The sequence below is a fragment of the Schistocerca nitens genome, unplaced genomic scaffold (genome assembly GCF_023898315.1).
Source record: "Schistocerca nitens isolate TAMUIC-IGC-003100 unplaced genomic scaffold, iqSchNite1.1 HiC_scaffold_385, whole genome shotgun sequence".
Taxonomy (NCBI): domain Eukaryota; kingdom Metazoa; phylum Arthropoda; class Insecta; order Orthoptera; family Acrididae; genus Schistocerca; species Schistocerca nitens.
In genome coordinates, this window is record NW_026045919.1 from 1,005,868 (window position 1) to 1,019,046 (window position 13,179).

At 49.5% G+C, this 13,179-nt stretch overlaps 3 non-coding genes across 3 annotated transcripts; all 3 read left to right on the top strand.

Annotated features, from left to right (window-relative positions):
- The first annotated feature begins 6,381 nt into the window (after nucleotides 1-6,381).
- Trnaf-gaa (transfer RNA phenylalanine (anticodon GAA)) lies at nucleotides 6,382-6,453 on the top strand. Its single transcript has one exon. It is a non-coding gene; the product is annotated as a tRNA-Phe (tRNA).
- A 536-nt stretch (nucleotides 6,454-6,989) lies between these two features.
- On the top strand, nucleotides 6,990-7,062 carry Trnak-uuu (transfer RNA lysine (anticodon UUU)). The gene has a single exon. It is a non-coding gene; the product is annotated as a tRNA-Lys (tRNA).
- A 137-nt stretch (nucleotides 7,063-7,199) lies between these two features.
- On the top strand, nucleotides 7,200-7,281 carry Trnas-cga (transfer RNA serine (anticodon CGA)). Its single transcript has one exon. It is a non-coding gene; the product is annotated as a tRNA-Ser (tRNA).
- The last annotated feature ends 5,898 nt before the right edge of the window (nucleotides 7,282-13,179 follow it).

Consider the following 13,179-nt stretch of genomic DNA (forward strand, 5'->3'; position numbering starts at 1 on the left):
GGATTTTGTCGATAAGCTAGTTACCGAAAGTGGTGGCGTTAAGAAATTCAAGCACGTGGACGGTGCTTTGTCTGACGTGTTGATACTGCCGGCAGGCTTCGGCATTCGAAGTGTGAAGGTTTATAATGTTCCTTTTGAGTGCCCAAATGAGGCCATTGCTCGTAAACTTGGCGAATTTGGCACCGTTCTTAGTGTGGAGAATGATGTGTGGCCTGCAGGTTTTAGGTATCGGGTTCTGAGTGGTGTTCGGACAGTACGTGTAGATTTAAAGAAACATATCCCGTCGTATCTGATCATTGCTGGCACGCGAGCTTTCCTCAGCTATAGTGGGCAGCCGCAGACGTGTTCTGTGTGTGGCAAAACAGATCATTTACGACAAACCTGCACTTTACGCAGGCCGGCGCAGCTACCGCGCGAAGCTGTTGTCAACACCACGTATGCAGGCGCGTTGGTTGGACCCCCCTCGCTCGCCCCGACCGACCGACAGGCTTCCGCCGCTCCTGCGGCTGTGGCTCCTGTGTCCGATGTTGTGACTCAGCCGACAGTTGTCGTGCCCCCGGTTGTGTCGGAACAAAGTTTACCTGCCGAACGCACCCCTCGCGAAGTCAGTATCGCTGATTTGTCAGCCGTCAGTGTTCCGGATGTGCCTGTTAGGGAGTTTTCTGAAATGTTGGTCGAGTCCCCTCCTGTGTCCGATAATGTGACTCTGCCGACAGTTGTCGTGCCCCCGGTTGTGTCGGAACAAAGTTTATCTACCGAACAGACCCCTCGCGAAGTCGGTCTTGCTGATTTGTCAGCTGTCAGTGTCCCGACCGTGCCTGTTGGGGAGTCTTCTGAAATGTTGGTCGAGTCGCCCCGGCCGATTACCGTCCCCGCCCCGCCGACAGACAAGCGGAAATTGCCGACACAACCCGGCCTGTCCACTTCTGGTGAGGCGGATGCTAGCAGCGCTGAAAGCGAGGTGTCTCAAGTTTCCACCCAGTCCGCCCCTACCGATCCCAAACCGAAGCGTAGGCGGTCTAAGAAACGTTCGAAAACGGCGCCCACTGAGGGCGACGGCGTTTCCTTCGAACAGGCCGTTGAGGGATTAACGGACTCCTTGGTTCAAGAGCGTCGCGAAGCACCTTTCGTGCACGGTCCGCCTGTGTCAGTGCCCCCCGCCCCCGCTTCCCGGGCCGTCCCGGACGCCGTACCTTCTCCTGCGGACACCATGCAGTGGTCTGAGGATGTGGAGGAAGATCATTTCTTCTAGTTCCGCTTAAGTTACAGAGTCCATCCTGACGCGTGCATTCCACCAGTTACGCGTCCTCACACTTAATGTTAATCAAATCCGCAGTGTCCGTAAAATTGACGCCCTTTTACATTTTTTGCAATCTGCTCGTTGTGATGTGGTTTTCCTTCAAGAACTTACAGCTGACGTTGTCCCGCACCTTACTGCCTATAATGTTATTCTTAATATTGATCCGGAAACGACCATTGGTACGGCTATTTTAATCGCGCCCGGTTTAGAGTATAAACACGTAGAAATTTTACCAAATGGACGAGGGTTGGCATGTGTCATCTGCGACATATTTTTTGTTAACGTGTACGCCCCCTCTGGAACTCACAACAAACGTCTGAGGGATACTTTTTTCAATCATGATTTATGTCAGTTCTTCCATCGAAACCACCGACGGATCATCTTAGGCGGTGATTTTAATTGTGTCTTGCGTGTTGCCGACCAGGAACCGACGGCACATAAGTGTCTAGCACTGCAAACTTTAGTTGACACTTTTAAACTTGAGGACACGTGGCTTCGTTTTAGTCCGACTGCTACAGGTTTTACTTATTTTTATCCTACTGGGCATAGTAGGTTGGATAGAATTTATGTCTCGTCGGACCTTACTGCACAAATCTTGCAGGCCGAAGTTGCCCCCGTCGTTTTTTCGGATCATTGTGGTTATTTGTGTGCTTTTAATGTCCCGTCTGTTCGCCCGGACCGTACGCGATCCTATTGGAAATTCAATGTTAGTGTTTTGGATGACGTCAGTCTTGTCGAACAGGTACATTTGTTGTGGCGCCAACTTCTTCAGAGCCGCCCACAGGCGTGTTCTACTGTCGCGTGGTGGCTCCGTCACGCTAAACCGGCTCTTCGTACTTTGCTCATAAATTACTGTCGTGACAAGGCCCATTGGGACATGATGACGGTTAATTTTTATCGCGATTGTTTACAGGATTTAATTACTCGGGTTACCGACCGCCCTGACCTCCTTCCCATGTTACGGAAAATTAAAACGCAGATTTTAAACCATCTGCATCGGAAGGCGCAGGGCTCTGTTGTCCGTAGCAGGCCTTTCGATCCCTCTTTGGAAGAACCACTATCATTGTATCATTTACGACGAGCCCGACTGCGGCGTGAAAAACTTTTATTCACGGACTGGATAACGCGTGACGGTCATAGAACTTCGGATCGTCGGGTGATTAAGGACGAAATTTACGATCACTACTCTAAACTCTTTCAATCTCAACCTTTGCATGACGCCTCCTTGCAGATGTTTTTACACGACCTGCCTTCAATTTTAACGCGTCAGGATAGACTTCTTTTAAATGAGCGTTTTACAGCTGCTGATGTTTCTGCCGCCGTTAAGGCTAGCCCGAAGGGAAAGGCACCTGGCATTGACGGAATTCCTGTGGAATTTTATGTGAAATTTTCCGCTCTTTTAACTGATACTTTCGTTGCCATTGTTAATGAAATACATAATGGTCTCGATGTGCCGGAAGACTTTTTAGAGGGGCTCATCGTCCTCATCCCGAAGACCACTGGCATCCAAAGTGCGGTGACTTTACGGCCGATTACTCTATTAAACGCCGATTATAAAATCATAGCACGCTGCTTTTCACACCGTTTGCGGCCGGCGTTGAAGACCGTCATTAGTCCTTCTCAATCGTGTGCAGTACCTGGACGGAATATATTTGATGCCGTCCTGGCGTATCGAGAATGTATCGCTTCTGCCTCGTCACGTCGTGGCGGCCGGGCTGCGATACTTTCCATTGATTTTCATAATGCATTCGATCGAATTAGTCACGACTACTTGCGGCGGGTCATGTATAAGTTTGGATTTGGTTTAAAATTCACGCATGTGATATCTAACCTTCTGAAATCGGCCACTTCCCGAATCCTTTTTCATGGCCAGGCCGGTGATGTCCTCAGGATGAACAGATCCGTCCGCCAAGGGTGCCCGCTTTCCATGGGCTTATTCGTTTTAGCGCTGGATCCTCTACTCCGTAAACTAACGAATGTTTGCCACGGTGTCCCGTTTGGTACGGGTTCGCTTGTCTGTCGGGCGTATGCGGATGACTTGGGAGTTTTTATCCAAAGTCCCGACGATATTGATTCGCTCCGTCTCATTCTTCACCAATTTGAATCGGCATCGGGTGCGGTTGTGAACCCCCGTAAGTCCATCTTGCTGCCGCTTACTGCGACCATGAGGGCTGTCCGTCGTGATTGGTATACCGTCAAGTTACGACATAAGATTCTCGGGATCCAGATGACGGCAAATGTACAACAAATGGCAGTGCTAAACTGGCGCGCGGTCTTATATTCTGTTCGAGCGGCGACTCAGGCTGCCGCCAAACGAAATTTGTCTTTGCTGGATAGAGTTTCGGTTGTTAATACCCAGATGTTGGCCAAGGCCTGGTACCTGGCTCAAGTTTTGCCGGTGCCGAAGGAGATCGAACGGGCCATCAAGCATGCTGTTTCTTGGCTGGTCTGGCGAGGCGAAATCTTTAAGGTCGCCTACAATATTTGCACGCTCCCGCCGGACAGGGGCGGCATCGGTCTGGTTGATTTTCCTTCCAAGTGTGCTGCCCTTTTGCTCCACCGAACTAACTGTGTAATAGCCCATGCGGGGCTTGGCCCCACGTCGGTACTCTTCGACCTTTACCGCCCTGCTTCTCTCCGCGCGCCTGTCTCTATCCAGGCTATCCCGTACAAATTGAATTTCGTTCGCCAGTACTTCCTCCACACTAGCTATCTGATAGGTGACGATCGGCGCAGGGGTAACGTCAGCGCGATCGCAGAGGCCCTCCGCGGAACTCCGCCGACTAACAAATGGGAGTTGAGGCTGCCGCAATACGATTGGCGGACGGTGTGGTCCAACATTTCCAGTAAATTGTTGACATCAGATGTTCGGGACACTTGGTATAAAGTTGTGAATCGCACCGTTGCCACGAATGCGAAACTCCACGCAATCAATCTCCTCCCGAGTGGCATCTGTGGGCGGTGCGCGGCTGAGGACACGATCGAACACCGTTTTGTGTGCCCCCAGTTTCACGAGGTATGGGCTGCCACCCGTGAGATGTTGGCGTTGATTAATAGGACTACCCCAAGTGCCATACAACCTTCGTATATCCTGGTTCCCGACTGGCGGCCGTATCCTGCCACCAAGAGAAACGCTACCGTGTGGATCGCCGCGCATGCAGCACATGCGATTTTCTCTCTCCGCCTCATGGATCGCTTGCAGTTTTTGACGTATCTTTGGGACTACTATGGACGGGAGCAACGAAATCCGCAGTGTGTTTCCAATTATGCCCGATTTTTAGATGTCCCTCTACGGACCGCCTTTACCAAATTACATATTTCTCTCCTGCCATGATTATGTACTTCCCATTCCACTGTTTCCTCTGGCGGAATGTGTGGAATGATATATTGTTCTAATTTTCTTGATGTATGACAGTTCATTTGTCTCACCGGCTCGACTTATCTTCCGCCATTTGGGCGGTTGTCCTTAGGATTGCCATATTGGCTCTTCTCTCCTGGATTGACGCTTGTTCCCTATTGCTGACCTTTACTTCATTTTTTGTGACTATTGCAGGACTGTCATTAACTTGTCCCTAAACTGTGTGACGGTGCTCAAAGATAATTTGCGTTGAAACGGTTGCCTCTTGGGCACGGAAATCAAACTTATCGAGAAGACGAAATATGTTTGTTGCTGCCGGAATTGCGTACACTTCCCCATTCCCGTGCGCCAGACATATTTGGCACGTTTAGTGTGGTTATTTGTTTGTGTTTTTCATTTCTATTTTATTTTGAGAGTCTCTATTTTTTGCCTTTCTATGGTAGCGGTGGGCCTCCGCTGCCTACTTGTGGTCATTGTCCTCCTAGAATGGTTTTTTATTTTGTGTTTCGCGTTTTCGTTCTTCCTTCCTCATGTTCTTTCCACACCTTCAGAGGACGTTATTTTTTTTTCGCAACATCGTTTTGGACATGTTTCCGCTGGCCACGATGGATCTTTGTTCTCCTAAAGGAACTCCATTAAAAAAAAAAAAAAAAAAAAAAAAAAAGAAAAAAAAAGAAAAAAATAAAATTACATAAAAAAAAAGCAATACTCTGTTACACAATAATACAGAGTACAACACACCACTCTTTCCGTTATTCCCCGTTTCTCGGGTTGGGACGGTGAGGGAGACACTGTGGCCAGGCCTCGGATTGCGACCCCTGCCCCCTTTGCCTCCACCGCCGCCCTGGCCTGATCTTGCAAGAAGGTATGTTTGGTTTAACAAAAAAAAAAAAAAAAAAGAGTGGTTAAGGCGTTTCTTTAAAAAAAAAAAAAAGTGGCCGAGTGGTTAAATCTAAAAAAAAAAAAAAAAAAAAGAGTGGTTAAGGCGTCTGACTAATAAAAAAAAAAAAAAAGTGGTTAAGTAAAAAAAAAAAAAAGAGTGGTTAAGGCGTAAAAAAAAAATAAAAAAAAAAAAAAGAGTGGTTAAGGCGTCTGACTTGAAATCAGATTCCCTCTGGGAGCGTAGGTTCGAGTCCTGCCGACTGCGAAAATTTTCTCGCTCTCAGAAGAAGGACGTTCAGCTGCATCCTAGCGGTTGCGTCTCCACTAAACACGTGGATCGCCAGCAATGTGCAGGGTGCAGCGCTACAGTCGCGCCCAGAAGCCACAGCTCATCTCCTCGTCTCACAGCCGTCCACCAGGTGTCAGTGCAAGTGTCACCTCTCTGGGCAGTGCAGATGTGTCCATTTTAGCTTGCAGACGATGACGTGTAGCAATTTATGAGCTAGCGCAAGTCAAATGTTTTACCGTGTGTATCTGCTAGATGCTGCCTCTCACACGCTGGAGAGGCTCACTGCTTCTTGTGTCTCGTTCTTTGCACACGAGTTGCACGTGGCATCGATATAGCACAGGTTTTCTAGCGTCAGCGATGTCAATATTACATGAATCGAGTCGAAGTGTTTGCTTGTTACGATGATGGAAGCAGAAGAAATGTGTGTGGTACTTCACTGCATCTGCTGCTCGCCTTTCAGCGTCCCTGTGTCTTATCAGATGAAGATGACTGTGAAATTGGCGACGGGGCAGAGGTCAACGAAGACGTGCAAAACAGAGACGTTCAACGTCAGCCGAAATAGCTCAGTTGGGAGAGCGTTAGACTGAAGATCTAAAGGTCCCTGGTTCGACCCGGGTTTCGGCATGCATTCGTTTTGAAGCTGACGCCAATGGAATTGCTCTGAGTTTGTGATAATGTAACTACCGCCGAGAACAAAAATGACTCCCTCCTGTAGCTGTTCTGGTTGTCCAGTGCATGCCATAAGAGGAACACAGTAGGCAAATGCCTGGGAAGCAAGAAAATAAAAAAAGTCCTACCTATTGCGTTCCCTTTTTTGTGTCAGGACGTGAAGAACGTCTCCAACGGAACCGTGAAATGAGCGAAAACGTGGGAAACATTGCATTCGAAATGCTTGTGAATTTTCCAGTTGCCCAGTGAGTGTCGACAGAACACGTAAATCCTCTGCTCCAACGTATGAGACGTAACGATTGCTGCAATTTGTTCTTGCGTCATGTGTCAGCATTCTTCGATAGTCTGTTACGAGCTTAGCACGATAAGTTTGTAGACAGCATCCAGGCGACGTTTTATTAGTTACAGCTCCATGCAGCGAGTGCACAACAGTAAAGGACATGAGTCAATGTGCAGTTGTGTATCGTGGAAGCTTTACAAACGTCTTGTGAGCCCGGATAGCTCAGTCGGTAGAGCATTAGGCTTTTAACCTAAGGGTCCAGGGTTCAAGTCCCTGTCCGGGCGGAAATTTTAATACTTTGGTAGTGATTCGTCTAGTAGAGGTGGAAACACTACGGAGAAGAATGCAACTACGCCGTTTCCTGACACCACAGTGCTTTAAACGGTAGCAGTTGCATGTGTCGGCAGAACTCGCGCTACCGGCAGTCGTGGCCGAGTGGTTAAGGCGTCTGACTCGAAATCAGATTCCCTCTGGGAGCGTAGGTTCGAGTCCTACCGGCTGCGTGCGATTTTGCGTAAAGAGCAGCAAATATTTTCACACACGTGAACGCGGATGCAAACCAATGACGCCACTCTCAACAAGACGAAAATTTAAGAATACTGAGTTTCGCAACGGCCGCTGCTTCCTGTGGCTACCGGTTCACCTCGCACTGACGCTGGGACTGCAGAAAGCCGTCGCAGGCCCACGAGTGCGCTCCCGTCATTTTCTCGCGCCGACGCCGAGTTTGTGAGTACACAGATGTGCTTGGAAGTGTTGGACAGAGCGAACATTCATTTCTTTTTAAGAATCGTAATTCAGTCATTCGAGTGCGGCAAAAGCAATGGTGCAGCGTTTCTTTTGTTAAGATCTCGCAGCTACTTGCAAGTATGTCCACCGCTTAAGACGACAGAAAAGCAGCGTCAGCGGTGCGTCAGTGGGAAGTCGGTGAAGTCGCCATTGGAGCCATAAGCCAGTAATTACGACATGTGAATCACTCGCACACCACGCAGCTGTACGGTAGCTCAGTCGGTAGAGCGTTAGGTTTTCAACCAAAGGGTGTTGGGTTCAAGCCCCTGTCTGGGCGAAAATTAATACACTTTCGTAACGGCTAATGTGCTGGCAATGGAAACACTAGAGAAAAGAGTGAGGCCACGCCGCTTTCTGCCATCGGATTGCTTCTAAAGATGTCACTTTCACTTGTCGGAAGACGATATTGCCACAGGCAGTCGTGGCCGAGTGGTTGCGGCGAGCGGACGTGTGTTGGGCTCGTGCCTGCTGCTGCCTTCGTGTGCTGCAGGCGGTGTCTTCGTCGTGTGTTTGGTGCTGCGCCTCGCAGCGTTCTCTCTTCTCTTCTAGTTCCTGTAAGTTTATTGACGCATTATTATGAACCGTGCTAACTCCGTACAGTGTGTTTTTGATAGGAACGCGGCTAGGCCGTCGCCTTTTGATGTACACGAATGGGTATTTTCGGAATTGCGTATTCCCGAATCTGATTTGGTCGGCATCCAGCTTGATTTTATTCAAAACTCTGTCTTTTTGAAACTTCCGAACGAGGATTTTGTCGATAAGCTAGTTACCGAAAGTGGTGGCGTTAAGAAATTCAAGCACGTGGACGGTGCTTTGTCTGACGTGTTGATACTGCCGGCAGGCTTCGGCATTCGAAGTGTGAAGGTTTATAATGTTCCTTTTGAGTGCCCAAATGAGGCCATTGCTCGTAAACTTGGCGAATTTGGCACCGTTCTTAGTGTGGAGAATGATGTGTGGCCTGCAGGTTTTAGGTATCGGGTTCTGAGTGGTGTTCGGACAGTACGTGTAGATTTAAAGAAACATATCCCGTCGTATCTGATCATTGCTGGCACGCGAGCTTTCCTCAGCTATAGTGGGCAGCCGCAGACGTGTTCTGTGTGTGGCAAAACAGATCATTTACGACAAACCTGCACTTTACGCAGGCCGGCGCAGCTACCGCGCGAAGCTGTTGTCAACACCACGTATGCAGGCGCGTTGGTTGGACCCCCCTCGCTCGCCCCGACCGACCGACAGGCTTCCGCCGCTCCTGCGGCTGTGGCTCCTGTGTCCGATGTTGTGACTCAGCCGACAGTTGTCGTGCCCCCGGTTGTGTCGGAACAAAGTTTACCTGCCGAACGCACCCCTCGCGAAGTCAGTATCGCTGATTTGTCAGCCGTCAGTGTTCCGGATGTGCCTGTTAGGGAGTTTTCTGAAATGTTGGTCGAGTCCCCTCCTGTGTCCGATAATGTGACTCTGCCGACAGTTGTCGTGCCCCCGGTTGTGTCGGAACAAAGTTTATCTACCGAACAGACCCCTCGCGAAGTCGGTCTTGCTGATTTGTCAGCTGTCAGTGTCCCGACCGTGCCTGTTGGGGAGTCTTCTGAAATGTTGGTCGAGTCGCCCCGGCCGATTACCGTCCCCGCCCCGCCGACAGACAAGCGGAAATTGCCGACACAACCCGGCCTGTCCACTTCTGGTGAGGCGGATGCTAGCAGCGCTGAAAGCGAGGTGTCTCAAGTTTCCACCCAGTCCGCCCCTACCGATCCCAAACCGAAGCGTAGGCGGTCTAAGAAACGTTCGAAAACGGCGCCCACTGAGGGCGACGGCGTTTCCTTCGAACAGGCCGTTGAGGGATTAACGGACTCCTTGGTTCAAGAGCGTCGCGAAGCACCTTTCGTGCACGGTCCGCCTGTGTCAGTGCCCCCCGCCCCCGCTTCCCGGGCCGTCCCGGACGCCGTACCTTCTCCTGCGGACACCATGCAGTGGTCTGAGGATGTGGAGGAAGATCATTTCTTCTAGTTCCGCTTAAGTTACAGAGTCCATCCTGACGCGTGCATTCCACCAGTTACGCGTCCTCACACTTAATGTTAATCAAATCCGCAGTGTCCGTAAAATTGACGCCCTTTTACATTTTTTGCAATCTGCTCGTTGTGATGTGGTTTTCCTTCAAGAACTTACAGCTGACGTTGTCCCGCACCTTACTGCCTATAATGTTATTCTTAATATTGATCCGGAAACGACCATTGGTACGGCTATTTTAATCGCGCCCGGTTTAGAGTATAAACACGTAGAAATTTTACCAAATGGACGAGGGTTGGCATGTGTCATCTGCGACATATTTTTTGTTAACGTGTACGCCCCCTCTGGAACTCACAACAAACGTCTGAGGGATACTTTTTTCAATCATGATTTATGTCAGTTCTTCCATCGAAACCACCGACGGATCATCTTAGGCGGTGATTTTAATTGTGTCTTGCGTGTTGCCGACCAGGAACCGACGGCACATAAGTGTCTAGCACTGCAAACTTTAGTTGACACTTTTAAACTTGAGGACACGTGGCTTCGTTTTAGTCCGACTGCTACAGGTTTTACTTATTTTTATCCTACTGGGCATAGTAGGTTGGATAGAATTTATGTCTCGTCGGACCTTACTGCACAAATCTTGCAGGCCGAAGTTGCCCCCGTCGTTTTTTCGGATCATTGTGGTTATTTGTGTGCTTTTAATGTCCCGTCTGTTCGCCCGGACCGTACGCGATCCTATTGGAAATTCAATGTTAGTGTTTTGGATGACGTCAGTCTTGTCGAACAGGTACATTTGTTGTGGCGCCAACTTCTTCAGAGCCGCCCACAGGCGTGTTCTACTGTCGCGTGGTGGCTCCGTCACGCTAAACCGGCTCTTCGTACTTTGCTCATAAATTACTGTCGTGACAAGGCCCATTGGGACATGATGACGGTTAATTTTTATCGCGATTGTTTACAGGATTTAATTACTCGGGTTACCGACCGCCCTGACCTCCTTCCCATGTTACGGAAAATTAAAACGCAGATTTTAAACCATCTGCATCGGAAGGCGCAGGGCTCTGTTGTCCGTAGCAGGCCTTTCGATCCCTCTTTGGAAGAACCACTATCATTGTATCATTTACGACGAGCCCGACTGCGGCGTGAAAAACTTTTATTCACGGACTGGATAACGCGTGACGGTCATAGAACTTCGGATCGTCGGGTGATTAAGGACGAAATTTACGATCACTACTCTAAACTCTTTCAATCTCAACCTTTGCATGACGCCTCCTTGCAGATGTTTTTACACGACCTGCCTTCAATTTTAACGCGTCAGGATAGACTTCTTTTAAATGAGCGTTTTACAGCTGCTGATGTTTCTGCCGCCGTTAAGGCTAGCCCGAAGGGAAAGGCACCTGGCATTGACGGAATTCCTGTGGAATTTTATGTGAAATTTTCCGCTCTTTTAACTGATACTTTCGTTGCCATTGTTAATGAAATACATAATGGTCTCGATGTGCCGGAAGACTTTTTAGAGGGGCTCATCGTCCTCATCCCGAAGACCACTGGCATCCAAAGTGCGGTGACTTTACGGCCGATTACTCTATTAAACGCCGATTATAAAATCATAGCACGCTGCTTTTCACACCGTTTGCGGCCGGCGTTGAAGACCGTCATTAGTCCTTCTCAATCGTGTGCAGTACCTGGACGGAATATATTTGATGCCGTCCTGGCGTATCGAGAATGTATCGCTTCTGCCTCGTCACGTCGTGGCGGCCGGGCTGCGATACTTTCCATTGATTTTCATAATGCATTCGATCGAATTAGTCACGACTACTTGCGGCGGGTCATGTATAAGTTTGGATTTGGTTTAAAATTCACGCATGTGATATCTAACCTTCTGAAATCGGCCACTTCCCGAATCCTTTTTCATGGCCAGGCCGGTGATGTCCTCAGGATGAACAGATCCGTCCGCCAAGGGTGCCCGCTTTCCATGGGCTTATTCGTTTTAGCGCTGGATCCTCTACTCCGTAAACTAACGAATGTTTGCCACGGTGTCCCGTTTGGTACGGGTTCGCTTGTCTGTCGGGCGTATGCGGATGACTTGGGAGTTTTTATCCAAAGTCCCGACGATATTGATTCGCTCCGTCTCATTCTTCACCAATTTGAATCGGCATCGGGTGCGGTTGTGAACCCCCGTAAGTCCATCTTGCTGCCGCTTACTGCGACCATGAGGGCTGTCCGTCGTGATTGGTATACCGTCAAGTTACGACATAAGATTCTCGGGATCCAGATGACGGCAAATGTACAACAAATGGCAGTGCTAAACTGGCGCGCGGTCTTATATTCTGTTCGAGCGGCGACTCAGGCTGCCGCCAAACGAAATTTGTCTTTGCTGGATAGAGTTTCGGTTGTTAATACCCAGATGTTGGCCAAGGCCTGGTACCTGGCTCAAGTTTTGCCGGTGCCGAAGGAGATCGAACGGGCCATCAAGCATGCTGTTTCTTGGCTGGTCTGGCGAGGCGAAATCTTTAAGGTCGCCTACAATATTTGCACGCTCCCGCCGGACAGGGGCGGCATCGGTCTGGTTGATTTTCCTTCCAAGTGTGCTGCCCTTTTGCTCCACCGAACTAACTGTGTAATAGCCCATGCGGGGCTTGGCCCCACGTCGGTACTCTTCGACCTTTACCGCCCTGCTTCTCTCCGCGCGCCTGTCTCTATCCAGGCTATCCCGTACAAATTGAATTTCGTTCGCCAGTACTTCCTCCACACTAGCTATCTGATAGGTGACGATCGGCGCAGGGGTAACGTCAGCGCGATCGCAGAGGCCCTCCGCGGAACTCCGCCGACTAACAAATGGGAGTTGAGGCTGCCGCAATACGATTGGCGGACGGTGTGGTCCAACATTTCCAGTAAATTGTTGACATCAGATGTTCGGGACACTTGGTATAAAGTTGTGAATCGCACCGTTGCCACGAATGCGAAACTCCACGCAATCAATCTCCTCCCGAGTGGCATCTGTGGGCGGTGCGCGGCTGAGGACACGATCGAACACCGTTTTGTGTGCCCCCAGTTTCACGAGGTATGGGCTGCCACCCGTGAAATGTTGGCGTTGATTAATAGGACTACCCCAAGTGCCATACAACCTTCGTATATCCTGGTTCCCGACTGGCGGCCGTATCCTGCCACCAAGAGAAACGCTACCGTGTGGATCGCCGCGCATGCAGCACATGCGATTTTCTCTCTCCGCCTCATGGATCGCTTGCAGTTTTTGACGTATCTTTGGGACTACTATGGACGGGAGCAACGAAATCCGCAGTGTGTTTCCAATTATGCCCGATTTTTAGATGTCCCTCTACGGACCGCCTTTACCAAATTACATATTTCTCTCCTGCCATGATTATGTACTTCCCATTCCACTGTTTCCTCTGGCGGAATGTGTGGAATGATATATTGTTCTAATTTTCTTGATGTATGACAGTTCATTTGTCTCACCGGCTCGACTTATCTTCCGCCATTTGGGCGGTTGTCCTTAGGATTGCCATATTGGCTCTTCTCTCCTGGATTGACGCTTGTTCCCTATTGCTGACCTTTACTTCATTTTTTGTGACTATTGCAGGACTGTCATTAACTTG